The sequence below is a fragment of the Coregonus lavaretus genome, assembly GCF_964263955.1.
Source record: "Coregonus lavaretus genome assembly, chromosome: 17".
Taxonomy (NCBI): domain Eukaryota; kingdom Metazoa; phylum Chordata; class Actinopteri; order Salmoniformes; family Salmonidae; genus Coregonus; species Coregonus lavaretus.
This window is the reverse complement of record NC_140004.1, coordinates 19,428,348-19,444,722: the sequence shown is the minus strand read 5'-3', so window position 1 is coordinate 19,444,722 and position 16,375 is coordinate 19,428,348. Positions and strand designations below refer to the sequence as shown.

General features: G+C 42.8%; 1 pseudogene across 1 annotated transcript in view; it reads left to right on the top strand.

Annotated features, from left to right (window-relative positions):
* Positions 1 to 16,375, top strand: part of LOC311145062 (transmembrane protein 132C-like) — a 253,835-nt pseudogene that overhangs the window by 130,346 nt on the left and 107,114 nt on the right. Inside the window, exon 4 of the transcript in view lies at positions 1,840 to 1,983. The product of the transcript in view is annotated as a transmembrane protein 132C-like (transcript). The remainder of the gene's footprint in view (positions 1 to 1,839; positions 1,984 to 16,375) is intronic.

Genomic DNA, 16,375 nt, shown 5'->3' with positions numbered 1-16,375 from the left:
ACTGACATGTCTTAAAGTAATGATGGACTGTCGTTTCTCTTTGCTTATTTGAGCTGTTCTTGCCATAATATGGACCTGGTCTTTTACCAAATAGGGCTATCTTCTCTATACCCCCTTACCTTGTCACAACACAACTGATTGGCTCGAACGCATTAAGAAGGAAAGACATTCCACAAATTAACTTTTAAGAAGGCACACCTGTTAATTGAAATGCATTCCAGGTGACTACCTCATGAAGCTGGTTGAGAGAATGCCAAGAGTGTGCAAAGCTGTCATCTAGGCAAAGGGTGGCTATTTGAAGAATTTCAAATATAAAATATATTTTGATTTGTTTAACACTTTCCTGGTTACTACATGATTCAATATGTGTTATTTCATAGTTTTGATGTCTTCACAATTATTCTACAATGTAAAAAATAGCAAAAATAAAGAAAAACCCTTGAATGAGTAGGTGTGTCCAAACTTTTGAGTGTAGTGTATGTTATTATAGCCATTACTGGAGGAGAAGATGGAGGGTGAGAGCCTTAAATCATAAGTTAGCTTTTTCTGAACCAAGTCTAAAAAATGTATGTAAATGGCATGTTAATAGAAGTGTCCAGACACTTCATTCAGAACGTTATCCGCAACGCTATATTCAATTTTGTTGGACTCGAGTGATACTTTTCCGTGGTTGTGCTTTCTTGTTCCCATTGTTGTGATACAAGAAACGAGAAAGCATGCGCTTGCTCGCACACGGAAAAGTATCTATCGAGTCCAACAAGATTGAATATATAACGTTGCAGATGAAGATCAGAATCACACAATTTCATGTGTACAACATCTAAAGACCTTCATCACTATACTGAGAGTGTTGCTGTTTCTTAAAGGACTTATTTGGGTGTTTTGGGAGCCTTAGTTCATGTTTTTTGCGTGCCCTGGTAATATGTTGAAGCAATACAAACATTTTGATTTTACCTTAAACAATGTAATTTTTTCCATAATATGTTCATAAAATGATGCCGTTTTTGTTGACCTAAAGAGCAGTAGTTACACACAAAAAGAGAGAAAAATGTACACTTGTCCACAAACGATCATTTTCCTCTCCTTGGAGAACTTGACAGAGTTGAAGTAATTATTTTATCAGGGATTTTTCTGCCTTTGAAATCCTTGGGCGGGCCGCATAAACGTTTTTTCAGGTTGCCTAAGTCCAAACGAAAAAATAGTAATATATATTATTTAAATACATTTTCGAGATGGAAAAACGCTTAAAAATGACTAAAACCAGATATAAAGTATGTAGAAAAGATAATGGATCTATAATTTTTTTAATAATATAATCTTTGACAACTAACAATTACCAAAATAAAAGCTACACAGTCCGGGGGAATTGGTAAAAATGCATAGAATTGCACGAAAATAGCTTAAAAACTGCAAAATGCCAGAATATGTAGAATCACATGAAATTTGCTTTAAAACTGCAAACATTTCTCACAGCTCCATGAAGAAATTTGAGAAAATGTTCACGCCCCATGGCACGCCCCCTGCCATGCCCACCACCTAAGCCCCTTTTTGTTCCATAAAAAAACCCTGTTATAGGAATAAAATAAAAGACAGATGAGACACATATTGAGAAAAAGGGATTTGAAACCATCTGATCGTGTTTTGTGTATTTCTATAGTGAAGACGTCATGGTCTGTTTTTAGCCTCAGCTGTTTGAAGCCGGTTCAGCTGGATGCATTCAATGATTCAGTACCTGAAAGATCTGTTTGATATAACCACATGTTTAACCAACCAATGCTGCACTGCTATCTATCACTCTCTCATCCTGAGTCTCTCTGTGTGTTGTTTCTATTTCCCTAGGGTCAAGTTGAAAGAGGGCATGGCATTTCTGGGTGCCCGGCCCAGCAACCCCACCCTGTGGATGGTGAGCCAGGACGTGAGGAGCGAGGGGCACAGGGTTGTCACCCTCCATTGCCGCAGGAAAGAGTCCAGCTACGGACAAAGGTCAGTTAGCATTACTGGATCTCCCCACTGTGTCCTATTATTTATTATTTTTATTATATCACTGGTATACTGTACGCACAACCATCTACAACCTTCCCCTGAAGGCCCGCTGCCTAACTTATAACTCTTGACTCCAATATCACAGTTTTGGCTAGAGTGAAGCATCATCTCAGTGGTGGTGCATATGCCCAATCTAGCGAGGAAGAGGTTAACAGCCCATCTCCAGCTCTCTTTTGATTAGCATATTAATTTCCCCAACTGAAATAGCCTTAAAGTTGTTTTGGTCATTTCCTATCTGTATTACGTACTTAAATTAATCTAGTAAATAGGAAACGGATTCCCGGGATGCGAAAAAGGTTGCTGCTTGTGTTAATTCAGTTCTGATCCAGGCCCTTTGTGTGTCCTAATGGTTTTCTTCCATGGATCAGGAAGTTGGGTTAATAAATCAAACTTTCTAGTGACAGGTGTAATTTTACGGATTAGAGAATGATTGGGAGGTTGGAAAGCTCTGCGTATTAAATCCATCAGCATCATTCCACTGACTACTTATTTTTAAAGAAAATACAAGACTGACTCTGTGAAATTCAATTCAAAGTATGCCCTGAGGCTGTTTGAGTTTAACCTTTTAAACTTACGTGTGTAATTCTGTTTCATTTTGAAGTGTTCTTTTTTGAAGTGTTGTATAAAACAATTCCTAAAAATGTTCTATTAGGGCAGTAACCCTTGGTTACTTTGGTTAGTTCAATGGAGAGAGCTGTGCATTCAAAAGAGGTGAAGAGTGATTGCTATTCCAACCTCGAGGTGTCTAGAGACTTTGAATGTTCAGGCCTGTTTTGTTCAGGCCTGTTGTATAATCATCTTATTGTCATGATCCAGGGAGGTACCCCTACATGGTCCTAAGTAATACTACAAAACTGACTAGCAAGCATCATGTATAACACATACAGTGGGTTGCGGAAATATTCACCCACTTGGCATTTTTCCTATTTTGTTGCCTTACAACCTGGAATTAAAATATATTTTTGGGGGGTTTGTATCATTTGATTTACACAACATGCCTACCACTTTGAAGATGCTAAATATTTTTTATTGTGAAACAAACAAGATATAAGATTTTAAAAAACAGAAAACTTGAGTGTGCATAACTATTCACCCAGGTCGCAGTTGTAAATGAGAACTTGTTCTCAACTGGCTTACCTGGTTAAATAAAGGTGAAATAAATCACAGCTGCAAGTCTCTTGGGATGTGTCTCTATAAGCTTGGCACATCTAGCCACTGGGATTTTGCCCATTCTTCAAGGCAAAACTGCTCCAGCTCCTTCAAGTTGGATGGGTTCCACTGGTGTACAGCAATCTTTAAGTCATACCACAGATCCTCAATTGGATTGAGGTCTGGGCTTTGACTAGGCCATTCCAAGACATTTAAATGTTTCCCCTTAAACCACTCGAGTGTTGCTTAAGCAGCATGCTTAGGGTCATTGTCCTGCTGGAAGGTGAACCTCCGTCCCAGTCTCAAATCTCTGGAAGACTGAAACAGGTTTCCCTCAAGAATTTCCCTGTATTTAGCGCCATCCATCATTCCTTCAATTCTGACCAGTTTCCCAGTCCCTGCTGATGAAAAACAATGGATGGTGTTCTCGGGGTGATGAGAGGTTTTGGGTTTGCACCAGACATAGCGTTTTCCTTGAAGGCCAAAAGCTCAATTTTAGTCTCATCTGACCAGAGTACCTTCTTCCATATGTTTGGGGAGTCTCCCACATGGCTTTTGGCGAACACCAAACGTGTTTGCTTATTTTTTTCTTTAAGCAATGGCTTTTTTCTGGCCATTCTTCCGTAAAGCCCAGCTCTGTGGATTGTACGGCTTAAAGTGGTGCTATGGACAGATACTCCAATCTCCGCTATGGAGCTTTGCAGCTCCTTCAGGGTTATGTTTGGTCTCTTTGTTGCCTCTCTGATTAATGTCGTCCTTGCCTGGTCCGTGAGTTTTGGTGGTCGGCCCTCTCTTGGCAGGTTTGTTGTGGTGCCATATTCTTTCCATTTTTTTATAATGGATTTAATGGTGCTCCGTGGGATGTTCAAAGTTTAGGATATTTTTTTATAACCCAACCCTGATCTGTACTTCTCCACAACTTTGTCCCTGACCTGTTTGGAGAGCTCCTTGGTCTTCATGGTGCCGCTTGCTTGGTGGTGCCCCTTGCTTAGTGGTGTTGCAGACTCTGGGGCCTTTCAGAACAGGTGTATAAATATACTGAGATCATGTGACAGATCATGTGACACTTAGATTGCACACAGGTGGACTTTATTTAACTAATTATGTGACTTCTGAAGGTAATTGGTTGCACCATTTCACTTCACCAATTTGGACTATATTGTGTATGTCCATTACATGAAATCCAAATAAAAATCCATTTAAATTACAGGTTGTAATGCAACAAAATAGGAAAAACGCCAAGGGGGATGAATACTTTTGCAAGGCACTGTATGTCATACTCATTCCACAGAGGGCTGAGTGTCTGGTTTTTGCTCCTCCCTTGTACTTGATTGATGAATTTAGGTCACTAATTAGTAAAGAACTCCCCTCACCTGGTTGTGTAGGTCTTAATTGAAGGGAAAAACCTCCTGAGTGGCGCAGCGGTCTAAGGCACTGCATCGCAGTGCTAGCTGTGCCACTAGAGATCCTGGTTCGAATCCAGGCTCTGTCGTAGCCGGCCGCGACCGGGAGACCCATGGGGCGGCGCACAATTGGCCCAGTGTCGTCCAGGGTAGGGGAGGAAATGGCCGACAGGGATGTAGCTCAGTTGGTAGAGCATGGTGTTTGCAATGCCAGGGTTTTGGGTTCGATTCCCACGGGGGGCCAGTATGAAAAATAAAAAAATTATGTATGCACTCTCTAACTGTAAATCGCTCTGGATAAGAACGTCTGCTAAATGACTAAAATGTAAAAACCAAAAACCCACAGCACAGTGAGCACACTCACAGTGCTCTGTCTCAGCAGTACCACCATGGGCTGAGTCTCTCTCACATGAGTGCGTAGTTAAATCAGTTATTATTTAAGTGAGGGAGTCAGAGACAAGAGCGAGCATATTCTGTCTAATCCCTGGCTATCCTGTCGGGCTGTGTCAGATGGACTACTTCTCCCTAATCCCCCAGCTGTCCAAGTCACTCCATAAAGAAGCCCTAAGAAGCCCAGCCATGACTATAATATACAACAATGATAAATGTTTCTGTATTGTCCCTCAACCCCTCCACCTCCCTGCCCACTCCCAGTCTTTTCATTGGAGCCCCTTTGGAGAGATTAGACAAAGCCATCTCATCTCGAGCTGTCATCCAATTTCTCAGGCTCACACTGACTGTAATGTTTCTTCTCCGTTTCTCCCTCCCCTGTTCTCTCTTTTCCTCCATCCACAATGAGTGGATGTGAGTACTGCAGGTCAATCTGCTCTAGCTCCAGCTCTTTTACCAGGGGGAATTTGATTACCCACGTTATTACCTGTTCACTAGCACCTTTAACCTTTATGATGTATTTTATGCCCAGTACTTGGGGATAGCAGCAGGCATATTGTTGTTGACTCTTTCCTATGGTGTATTAAAGGGAATACTGTAGGTGAATTTGAGGAGTCACAAAATGAAGAGTGGTGGCAATTTCATTTCAATTCAGACAAATTTAGATTGATTAAAATGTGTAGCTCAGTTGGTAGAGCATGGCGCTTGCAACGCCAGGGTTGTGGGTTCAATTCCCACGGGGGGCCAGTATGAAAAAATGTATGCACTCACTAACTGTAAGTCGCTCTGGATAAGAGTGTCTGCTAAAATGACTAAAATGTAAAATGAATATAATGAGACAATGATTGAATACTACATTTCTGAAGTAAATAATTGCATTTTATTTCATCTATAAACTGAGGTCAAATGCAATTGGCCTCAAATCTGCACCAGGTAGCCTAGCCACACCCAGCTCTACTGTATGTGGCAGATGTAGTGTAAATAGGCCTAGGTGCTGTCTATTAGGCTGACAGCTTTGTATTTCCACAGACACCACAGCTGTAAAACTTACACTTCACACTTGTGCTTCAATGGGATGTTCTCAAAACCAGAATGACTAGTGATACACTGTTCATTGGTATTAGATTATACTCCAGAACTCCAACTCTGCCAGAAAATGTACAAATGTAGGATCTTAATTTGATCACCCTGTTGCAGGAGAACTTTCCTGCAATGCAGGAAATGTAAAACGTGTAGTGTATTTGATGTTTGTTTAATGTCACGCCCTGACTCAGGGGACTCTTATATGTTGAGTCAGGGTGTGAATATTCTATGTTGTGTATATCTATGTGTATGATCTAGTATGTGTAGATCTATGTTGGCCGGTGTGGTTCCCAATCAGAGGCAGCTGTCGCTCGTTGTCTCTGATTGGGGATCATACTTAGGCAGCCTGTTGGCATGCATTAGTTGTGGGATCTTGTTCCGGTTAAGGTTTGTTGTGTGTTCAACCTTAGGACGTCACGTTTCGTTTGTTTATTGTTTTGTCGTGTGTTTATCAGTTTGTCGTGTGTTTATCAGTTTAAATAAACATATACGCATTTCACGCTGCGCCTTGGTCTGACCTGTCCTTAAACGAATGTGACATTTAAAAAGGCTTCTGAGGTTTGTAATTTCCACTTTGAAATCTCAGACTTGATGTATAAACCAATACAAAATTGTCCATTAATTAGAATCCACATAATAATTGAGATGTCCTATTTCTGCAGGATTCTTTTCCTTCTGTAGCAAACTGGCTCAAATTAAGATCCTATATCTGTACATTCATTTGTTCTAACGGACAGAACCAGACTTCATTCGCCAAGACACAACTGCTAACTCAACATAATAATGTGCCAACTTCTACCCCCTTTGCATTTGATAGAGTGGGCTTTTTCAGTTACAGATTTTTTTTCTAATACAGTACATGTCACAGAAAGATCAGAATAAGCTCCTATAGAAACGCACAGAACCGTTACATGTACCTGATATCAGCTAAAAGAGCACTCTGGGAGATTGGAAATTCACCGGCAGTGCCATTAAAGACCAGCAGCACATTTAAAACAACAGCAGTCCTGCTTCCTCAGCATGTCATAACCCAGTCTAAGTGGACCCTTCTCTTCTCAGTAAAAGTGCAATGTCTGGCCCAAGTTAATGAAGACTGTCTCAGTCCAGATGGATATCCCCTTGGTAAGGAGCCGGCGACGAGTGGCTAATCTGCCTTTGCCATCGATACTATTGGCCAACTTACAATCGCTTGAAAATAAAGTGGACGAATTACAGGCACGAATATCCTACCAACGGGATATTAAAAACTGTAATATGTTTCACAGAGTCGTGGCTGAACGAAGACATGAATAACATACAGCTGGCGGGTTATACACTGTATCGGCAGGATAGAACAGCAGCCTCTGGTAAGACAAGGGGTGGCGGTCTATGTATATTTGTAAACAAAAGCTGGTGCACGATATCTAAGGAAGTCTCAAGGTTTTGCTCGCCTGAGGTAGAGTATCTCAAGATAAGCTGTAGACCACACTATCTACCAAGAGAGTTTTCATCTATATTCTTCGTAGCTGTCTATTTACCACCACAAACTGATGCTGGCACTAAGACCGCACTCAATGAACTGTATACGGCCATAAGCAAACAGGAAAACGCTCATCCAGAGGCGGTGCTCCTAGTGGCCGGGGACTTTAATGCAGAGAAACTTAAATCTGTTTTACCTCATTTCTACCAGCATGTTAAATGTGCAACCAGAGGGAAAAAAACTCTAGACCACCTTTACTCCACACACAGAGACACGTACAAAGCTCTCCCTCGCCCTCCATTTGGCAAATCTGACCATAATTCTATCCTCCTGATTCCTGCTTACAAGCAAAAACTAAAGCAGGAAGCACCAGTGACTCGGTCAATAAAAAAGTGGTCAGATGAAGCAGATGCTAAGCTGCAGGACTGTTTTGCTAGCACAGACTGGAATATGTTCCGGGATTCTTCCGATGTCATTGAGGAGTACACCACATCAGTCACTGGCTTCATCAATAAGTGCATCGATGACGTCGTCCCCAAAGTGACTGTACGTACATACCCCAACCAGAAGCCATGGATTACAGGCAACATCCACACTGAGCTAGAGGGTAGAGCTGCTGCTTTCAAGGAGCGGGACTCTAACCTGAAAGCTTATAAGAAATCCCGCTATGCCCTCCGATGACCCATCAAACAGGGAAAGTGTCAATACAAGACTAAGATGTAAACGTGCTAAACCGGCTCCGATGCTCGTCGGATGTGGCAGGGCTTGCAAACTATTACAGACTACAAAGGGAAGCACAGCCGCGAGCTGCCCAGTGACACAAGCCTACCAGACGAGCTAAGTTACTTCTATCCTCGCTTCGAGGCAAGTAACACTGAAACATGCATGAGAGCATCAGCTGTTCCGGACGACTGTGTGATCACACTCTCTGTAGCCGATGTGAGTAAGACCTTTAAATAGGTCAACATTCACAAGGCTGCAGGGCCAGACGGATTACCAGGTCGTGTACTCCGAGCATGCGCTGACCATTTGGCAAGTGTCTTCACTGACATTTTCAACCTCTCCCTGTCTGTAATACCAACATGTTTCAAGCAGACCACCATAGTCCCTGTGCCCAAGAACACTAAGGTAACCTGCCTAAATGACTACCGACCCGTAGCACTCACATCTGTAGCCATAAAGTGCTTTGAAAGGCTGGTCATTGCTCACATAAACACCATTATCCCAGAAACCCTAGACCCACTCCAATTTGCATACCGCCCCAACAGATCCACAGATGATGCAGTCATAGACTGTTCTCTCTGCTACCGCACGGCAAGCGGTACCGGAGCGCCAAGTCTAGGTCCAAGAGGCTTCTAAATAGCTTCTACCCCCAAGCCATAAGACTCCTGAATATCTCATCAAATGGCTACCCAGACTATTTGCATTGTGCCCCCCCCCCCCCCCACACACACACTTTTACGCTGCTGCTACTCTCTGTTTATTATCTACGCAAAGTCACTTTAATAATTCTACCTACATGTACATATTACCTCAATTACCTCGACTAACCGGTGCCCCCGCACATTGACTCGTTACCGTTACCCTCTGTATATAGCCTCGCTATTGTTATTTTTACTGCTGCTCTTTAATTATTTGTTAGTTTTATTTAGTACTATTTTATATTGTCTTTTTTTGTGATTTTTTTTGGTATTCTTTCTTAAAACTGCATTGTTGGTTAAGGGCTTGTAAGTAAGCATTTCACTGTAAGGTCTACACCTGTTGTATTGGGCGCATGTGACAAATACAATTTGATTTGATTTGATTTGATTAAACCCCCAGCCTGACTGGCCATTGGGAGAGACCTCATGTAGAGCAGTAACAGGCTCTTTACAGAACTAGCTCAGTCATTATAGCCAGTCCTATCCCTCAGTGAAGTGACACTGTGACCCAGACTGAGATTGACACTTACATGATTGAGTAGAGTGTAGGACTCAAGCATGTCTTCTTTTACATTTCCCTCACCCTCACTCATTTTCTAACACATTATGATTGCATTTACTTGGATTCCAGATTATGTGTGTTTAAATTAGAATAATATAGTGAAATGGAAATCAATCAATCAAATGTATTTATAAAGCCCTTTTTACATCAGCAGATGTCACGAAGTGCTATACAGAAACCCAGCCTAAAGCCCCAAACAGCAAGCAATGCAGATGTAGAAGCACGGTGACTAGGAAAAACTCCCTAGAAAGGCAGGAACCTAGGAAGAAACCTAGAGAGGAACCAGTCTCTGAGGGGTGGCCAGTCCTCTTCTGGCTGTGCCGGGTGGAAATTATAAGAGTACATGGTAATTTAAGGCCAGATTGTTCTTCAAGATGATCAATGTTCATAGATGACCAGCAGGGTCAAATAATAATCACAGTGGTTGTAGAGGGTGAAACAGGTCAGTACCTCAGGAGTAAATGTCAGTTGGCTTTTCATAGCCGAGCATTCAGAGGTCGAGACAGCAGGTGCGGTAGAGAGAGAGAGATAGTCGAAAACAGCAGGTCTGGGACAAGGTAGCACGTCCGGTGAACAGGTCAGGGTTCCCTAGCCACAGGCAGAACAGTTGAAACTGGAGCAGCAGCACGACCAGGTGGACTGGGGACAGCCAGGAGTCATCAGGCCAGGTAGACCTGATACTAGGGCTCAGGTCCTCCGGAAGGGGAGGGAGAGAGGAAGAGAGAGATAATTAGAGGGAGCATACTTAAATTCACACATGACACCAGATAAGACAGGAGAATTACACCAGATATAACAGACTGACCCTAGCCCCACGGCACATAGACTATTGCAGCATAGATACTGGAGATTGAGACAGGTGGGTTGGGGGACACTGTGGCCACGTCCGTCGATACCCCCGGACAGGGCCAACCAGACAGGATATAACCCCACCCACTTTGCCAAAGCACAGCCCCCACACCACTAGAGGGATATCAACAGACCACCAACTTACTACCCTGAGACAAGGCGTATAGCCCACGAAGTATAGCCCACGAATATCTCCTCCACCGCACTAGCCCGAGGGGGGTGCTAAACCGGACAGGAAGATCACATCTGTGACTCAACACACCCTAGGGACAGCATGGAAGAGCACTAGTAAGCCAGTGACTCAGCCCCCGTAATAGGGTCAGAGGCAGAGAATCCCAGTCGAGAGAGGGGAGCCGGCCAGGCAGAGACAGCAAGGGCGGTTCGTCGCTCCAGAGCCTTGCTGTTCACCTTCGCACCATATGGGCCAGACTACACTCAATCATAGGACCTACTGAAGAGATGAGTCTTCAGTAAAGACTTAAAGGTCGGGACCGAGTCTGCGTCTCTCACATGGATAGGCAGACCATTCCATAAAAATTGAGCTCTATAGGAGAAAGCCCTGCCTCCAGCTGTTTGCTTAGACGTTCTAGGGACAATAAGGAGGCCTGAGTCTTGTGACCGTAGCATACATGTAGGTATGTACGGCAGGACCAAATCGGAGAGATAAGTAGTAGCAAGCCTATGTAATGCTTTGTAGGTTAGCAGTAAAACCTTGAAATCAGCCCTAGCCTTTACAGTAAGCCAATGTAGAGAAGCTAGCACTGGAGTAATATGATCACATTTTGGGGTTCTAGTCAGGATTCTAGCAGCCATGTTTAGCACTAACTAAAGTTTATTTACTGCTTTATCCGGGTAGCCGGAGAGTAGAGCATTGAAGTAGTCTAATTTAGAAGTGACAAAAGCATGGATTAGCTTTTCTGCATCATTTTTGGACAAAAAGTTTATAATTTCTGCAATGGTAAAGATGGAAAAAAGCTGTCCTTGAAATATTATTGATATGTTCATCAAAAGAGAGATCAGGGTCCAGAGTAACGCAGAGGTCCTTCACAGTTTTATTTGAGACGACTGTACAGCCATCAAGATTAATTGTCAGATCCAACAGCAGATCTCTTTGTTTCTTGGGACCTAGAACTAGCATATCTGTTTGTCCGAGTTTAAAAGTAAAACATTTTCCGCCATCCACTTCCTTATGTCTGAAACACAGGCTTCCAGGGTAGGCAATTTTGGGGCTTATACCCTGATGAAGACAGCTTGTCTGTCGAAACGTTGGTTATTAGGTTATTAAATTATTACATCTGAGCTCCTAGAATGTGCGGCTCTCTTTTTATTTTTTTATTTTGGGGCTTCACTATGTTTCATCGAAATGTACAGCTGTGTGTCGTCCGCATAGCAGTGAAAGTTGACATTGTGTTTCAGAATGACATCACCAAGAGGTAGAATATATAGTGAAAACAGGACAAACCATCCACAGAGACAAACTGATATCTTTCCGACAGATAAGATCTAAACCAGGCAAGAACTTGTCTGTGTAGACCAATTAGGGTTTCTAATCTCTAAAAAATGATGTGGTGATCGATGGTGTCAAAAGCAGCACTAAGGTTTAAGAGCACGAGGACAGATGCAGAGCCTTGGTCTGACGCCATTAAAAGGTCATTCACCACGTTCACGAGTGCAGTCTCAGTGCTATGATGGGGTCTAAAACCAGACTGAAGCATTTCATATACATTATTTGTCTTTTCATCGAAGAAGTTCATGAATTTATCACTGCTGAAGTGAAAGCTATCCTCTCTTGTTGAATGCTGCTTTTTAGTTAGCTTTGCGATAGTATCAAAAAGAAATGTTGGGTTGTTCTTATTCTCCTCAATTAGGTTGGAAAAATAGGATGATCGAGCAGCAGTGAGGGCTCTTCGATATTGCGGAAGACTTCCAGTTTGGTGGAGCGCCATTTCCGTTCCAATTTTCCAGAAGCTTGCTTTAGGGCTCTGGTATTTTCTGTATACCAGGGAGCTAATTTCTTGTGACCAATGTTTTTTGTTTTTAGGGGTGCGACTGCATCTAGGGTATTACACAAGGTTAAATTAAGATCCTCAGTTAGGTGGTTAACCAATTTTTGTACTCCGACGTCCTTGGGTAGGTGGAGGGAGTCTGGAAAGCATCTAGGAATCTTTGGGTTGTCCGAGAATTTATATCATGGCTTTTGATGATCCTTGGTTGGGTCTGAGCAGATTATTTGTTGCGATTGCAAACATAATAAAATGGTGGTCCGATAGTCCAGGATTATGAGGAAAAACATTTAGATCCACAATATTTATTCCACGTGACAAAACTAGATCCAGGGTATGACTGTGGCAATGAGTAGGTCCGGAGACGTGTTGGACAAAACTCATTGAGTCGATGATGGTTCCGCAAGCCTTTTGGAGTGGGTCTGTGGACTTTTCCATGTGAATATTAAAGTCATGACTACAAGGTCCGATAGGAATTCAGGGAACTCAGTGAGGAACGCTGTATACGGCCCAGGAGGCCTGTAAACAGTAGCTATAAAAAGTGATTGAGTAGGCTGCATGGACTTGATGATTAGAAGCTCAAAAGACAAAAATGCTGTCATTTTCTTTTTGTAAATTGAAATTTCCTGTCATAAATGGAAGTGAGGGATCTAACATTAAGTAACCCTATTTTGAGATGTGAGATATCACAATCTCTTTCAATAATGACAGGAATGGAAGAGGTCTATATTCCAGTGAGATTGCTAAGGCGAACACCGCCATGTTTTGTTTTGCTCAACCTAGATCGAGGCACAGACACAGTCTCAATGGGGATAGCTGAGCTGACTACACTGACTGTGCTAGTGGCAGACTCCACTAAGCTGGCAGGCTTAGAAAGTCCCAGAAAGAGGGCCAATTATCTACAAATTCTATATTTTGGGAGGGGCAGAAAACATTTTTCAACAAGTGATTGAGTTGTGAGACTCTGCTGTAGAGCTCATCACTTCCCATAACTGGGAGGGGGCCAGAGACAATTACTCGATGCTTACACATCTTTCTAGCTGATTTACACGCTGAAGCTATGTTGCGCTTGGTGACCTCTGACTGTTTCATCCTAACATCTTTAAATGTATATGCCATATCCATAACCACTAAAGCCTATTTCTGCTGTGGGTCTCTGACCACTCAACACTGTATCCTAGAGGGAAGGGAACCATCAAGGCCTCTACAATAGCACTGTAACAACAGTAGAGAATGAGCAGCATGCAATATGCTTATTGTAGCATAAATCAAGGTAGAAATGAAATGGGTCTATTACATTAAGCCCAGAGTAGCCTGTTAACAGAACTGTCCTAATGATAACACCCTTAATAATGAAGCTGCTCCTTTTCCCATGGCCTTCATTCACGCAGCCTCAGAGGAGGCTCATTGGCCTTTCCACCAATGCATAATTGAGTCGCCGCTGCTCGATTTATATGCTCCTCTCACAATTGGAATGACGTGTGATCAATGCTGTTCTTCTCTGCTGCAGCCCAGTCACGTCAGAGCTCTTTACTGCTGGGTTTCTGTCAAGGCAGAGGGATAGTGTGTTATGCAGGTAATCAGACCTCCTTGAGAAAGAGCTGAGATGGTGTCTACAATGTCTTTCGAGACCCTGGTGATTACACTAATCACCGTAGATTACACCTGAGTAGCACAGTGCTCTTTCTACTTCTGTTACCTGGCCAAGCCAACTAAACAATATGGAGATTGAACAAAATGTCCTGGTGTGTCACAATGTTTACATGTTTACATTGTGACACAATGTTTACACAAATCAGGAGGTAATAACTCCCATTAAACCACAGAACCAATGAGGATGTGTGTCACCCATCATGGTTACACAAGTCCATATCAATGAGTCATTCTGATTTCGGCTCCCAGGCTCATTACTGATTGAATAGCTGTTGTTGGATTCATTTGTGCCTAAACAGTATGTGGTAAATATGGGCCAGGCTGCATTGTGAGCCAGAGGACAGACTGACAGATTGAAGTTTGCATGTGATCTCCCTGGCCCATGGGTTCATGTGTTTGAGATTTATAAGGGTTTATGAGTTTATGTGAGTGAATATCCTGCTCTTAGAGGTTAATCCCCAAAGGATTTGAATGTGGCTGCTCCACATTGGTGTACAGTGTTGTCTCTAACAATTTCCAAACTCCTCCCTGCCTCCCTGCCTGCCTGCCTGCCTACCACAGTACTGCAGCATAGACCTAGATTCAGCGATCTACCGAGGAGCTTTGGTTTTGTTGTAAATGCTGCCATACAAAACAAAAGGACATAAATAAGCACAGCATGGTCTGCATAAGCCTGCATAGATGTATTACTCTTCCATTCCGCCCAGATTTATGACTACATACCCCTGCAGGCAGTTCCTCATGTTGTCTGAAAAGCCAAACACAATTTTCTTTAAATTAGACCTGTGGTGAGAGGCAATCTTGTTGTTTTGGAATGAGTCTGCTAAAATGAGTACTTTGCTGTGTTAGCTACAGGTGGCACTAAGCTTGGAATACAAACTGGTCTTCTGCATACACAGTCATCCATCTATAGTAGACTATAGATGAATACTTGAATGATTTCCTAAAAGGAAATGCACTATTAACACGCTATTATGAGTAACATACTATTACTATTAACATTAACATATTCTAATTGTTACTTATTACATTTGTTCTGTATTTAGAGTACATTGTATGACCGGTTTACCTTTCCTTACCTTGGTAAATGTTGAATCCATTCCCTAAAGGTGAAGATTAAATTGTGATGCAGTCCAGCAATATCACCTCTTCTGCTTTCCACAAGACTTCGACATAACTTTATGCTATGAAAACTCCTTAAAGTTTTATAAATAATCGGGAAGGTCAATTCACTACTCCCTGTATTTATCGATGTTACAAAAGAACCTTGCCTTCCAGTTGATTCCAATTAATTCCTCTCGCCCTCTCTTTTGAGATTATTGGTTTTTATAATGCATGGCACAGCATATTCCAAGAGTATATGACTTTAAGATTGCTTGTCTGGCACTAGGGCTGTCTCATTTCTGTAACCTGTGCAGGAGAGATATTCAAATGACCCTATTAAAAGAAGGCCTCAGTTCTGCAGCAAGGTGGAGGAGTGGAATGTGGGACATAGTATGGGCTGAGAAAATACAAGAACTGAGATTGTGAAGAAGAGAGGAAAGATACATTTCCTGCTGAGTGTGGGGCCACTGGAGCCCTCATCACACAGAGCTGGGAGCAGCTCTTCTCACTCTTCTCAGTCAAAAAGCTTACAGAATATATCAGCTAGAGGGGAATGAGACAGGGAGAAAAGATAAATGGATTGCCAAGTGATAAATGGATTGCGAAGTCCAGGCTCTTTGTGAGAGCGTCTTGTCCATGGTGTGTGCTAACTGAGCAGCAAGGTTCATGGCCTCCCCCTAGTTGTGTGTCCCCCTCCTCCCTCATCCCATTCCTGTACCAAGCCAAGGTTAACAGGTAGAATAGGTGTCCGCTTGATGGAATGCAGTAACAACTAAAACACTAAGCACTCCTTGTCTGTGCTGCTGCCTGACTCCCCTTTAGCAGCCATTTACCAGCGCTGACATGTAATCAGCCGCCACGCGCTCCCAGCTCTGAGTCTCTGGCCACTAGGGTATCAGTACGTCCAACCCAGGCCCCGGACCCCATCATTAGCAGGGCCCCTCACTGCCCTCGGCCCCCCAGCTACATTCACCACAGCTAGATGAGATGCCACACTCTGTTCATGTCACCTGCTGCCCCAACAGGAGACACCAGTGTCATTTAGAGACAAGTCTCCTATAGCAGGGTGTTTGCCTGAGGAACACTGTGTGTTGTTCTTGGAGCGCTAGGCTACTTCTGTGACCTGATGTGTTATTGGACAATCAAAGAACTTAGTGTTTCACTGGTGTCATCAATGGGAAATGAATGGCTTTCAAAGCAACTGACAAGAATGCAAGTGCTTGATGATAAAAGGGTCACACTTTATTTGGATAGTG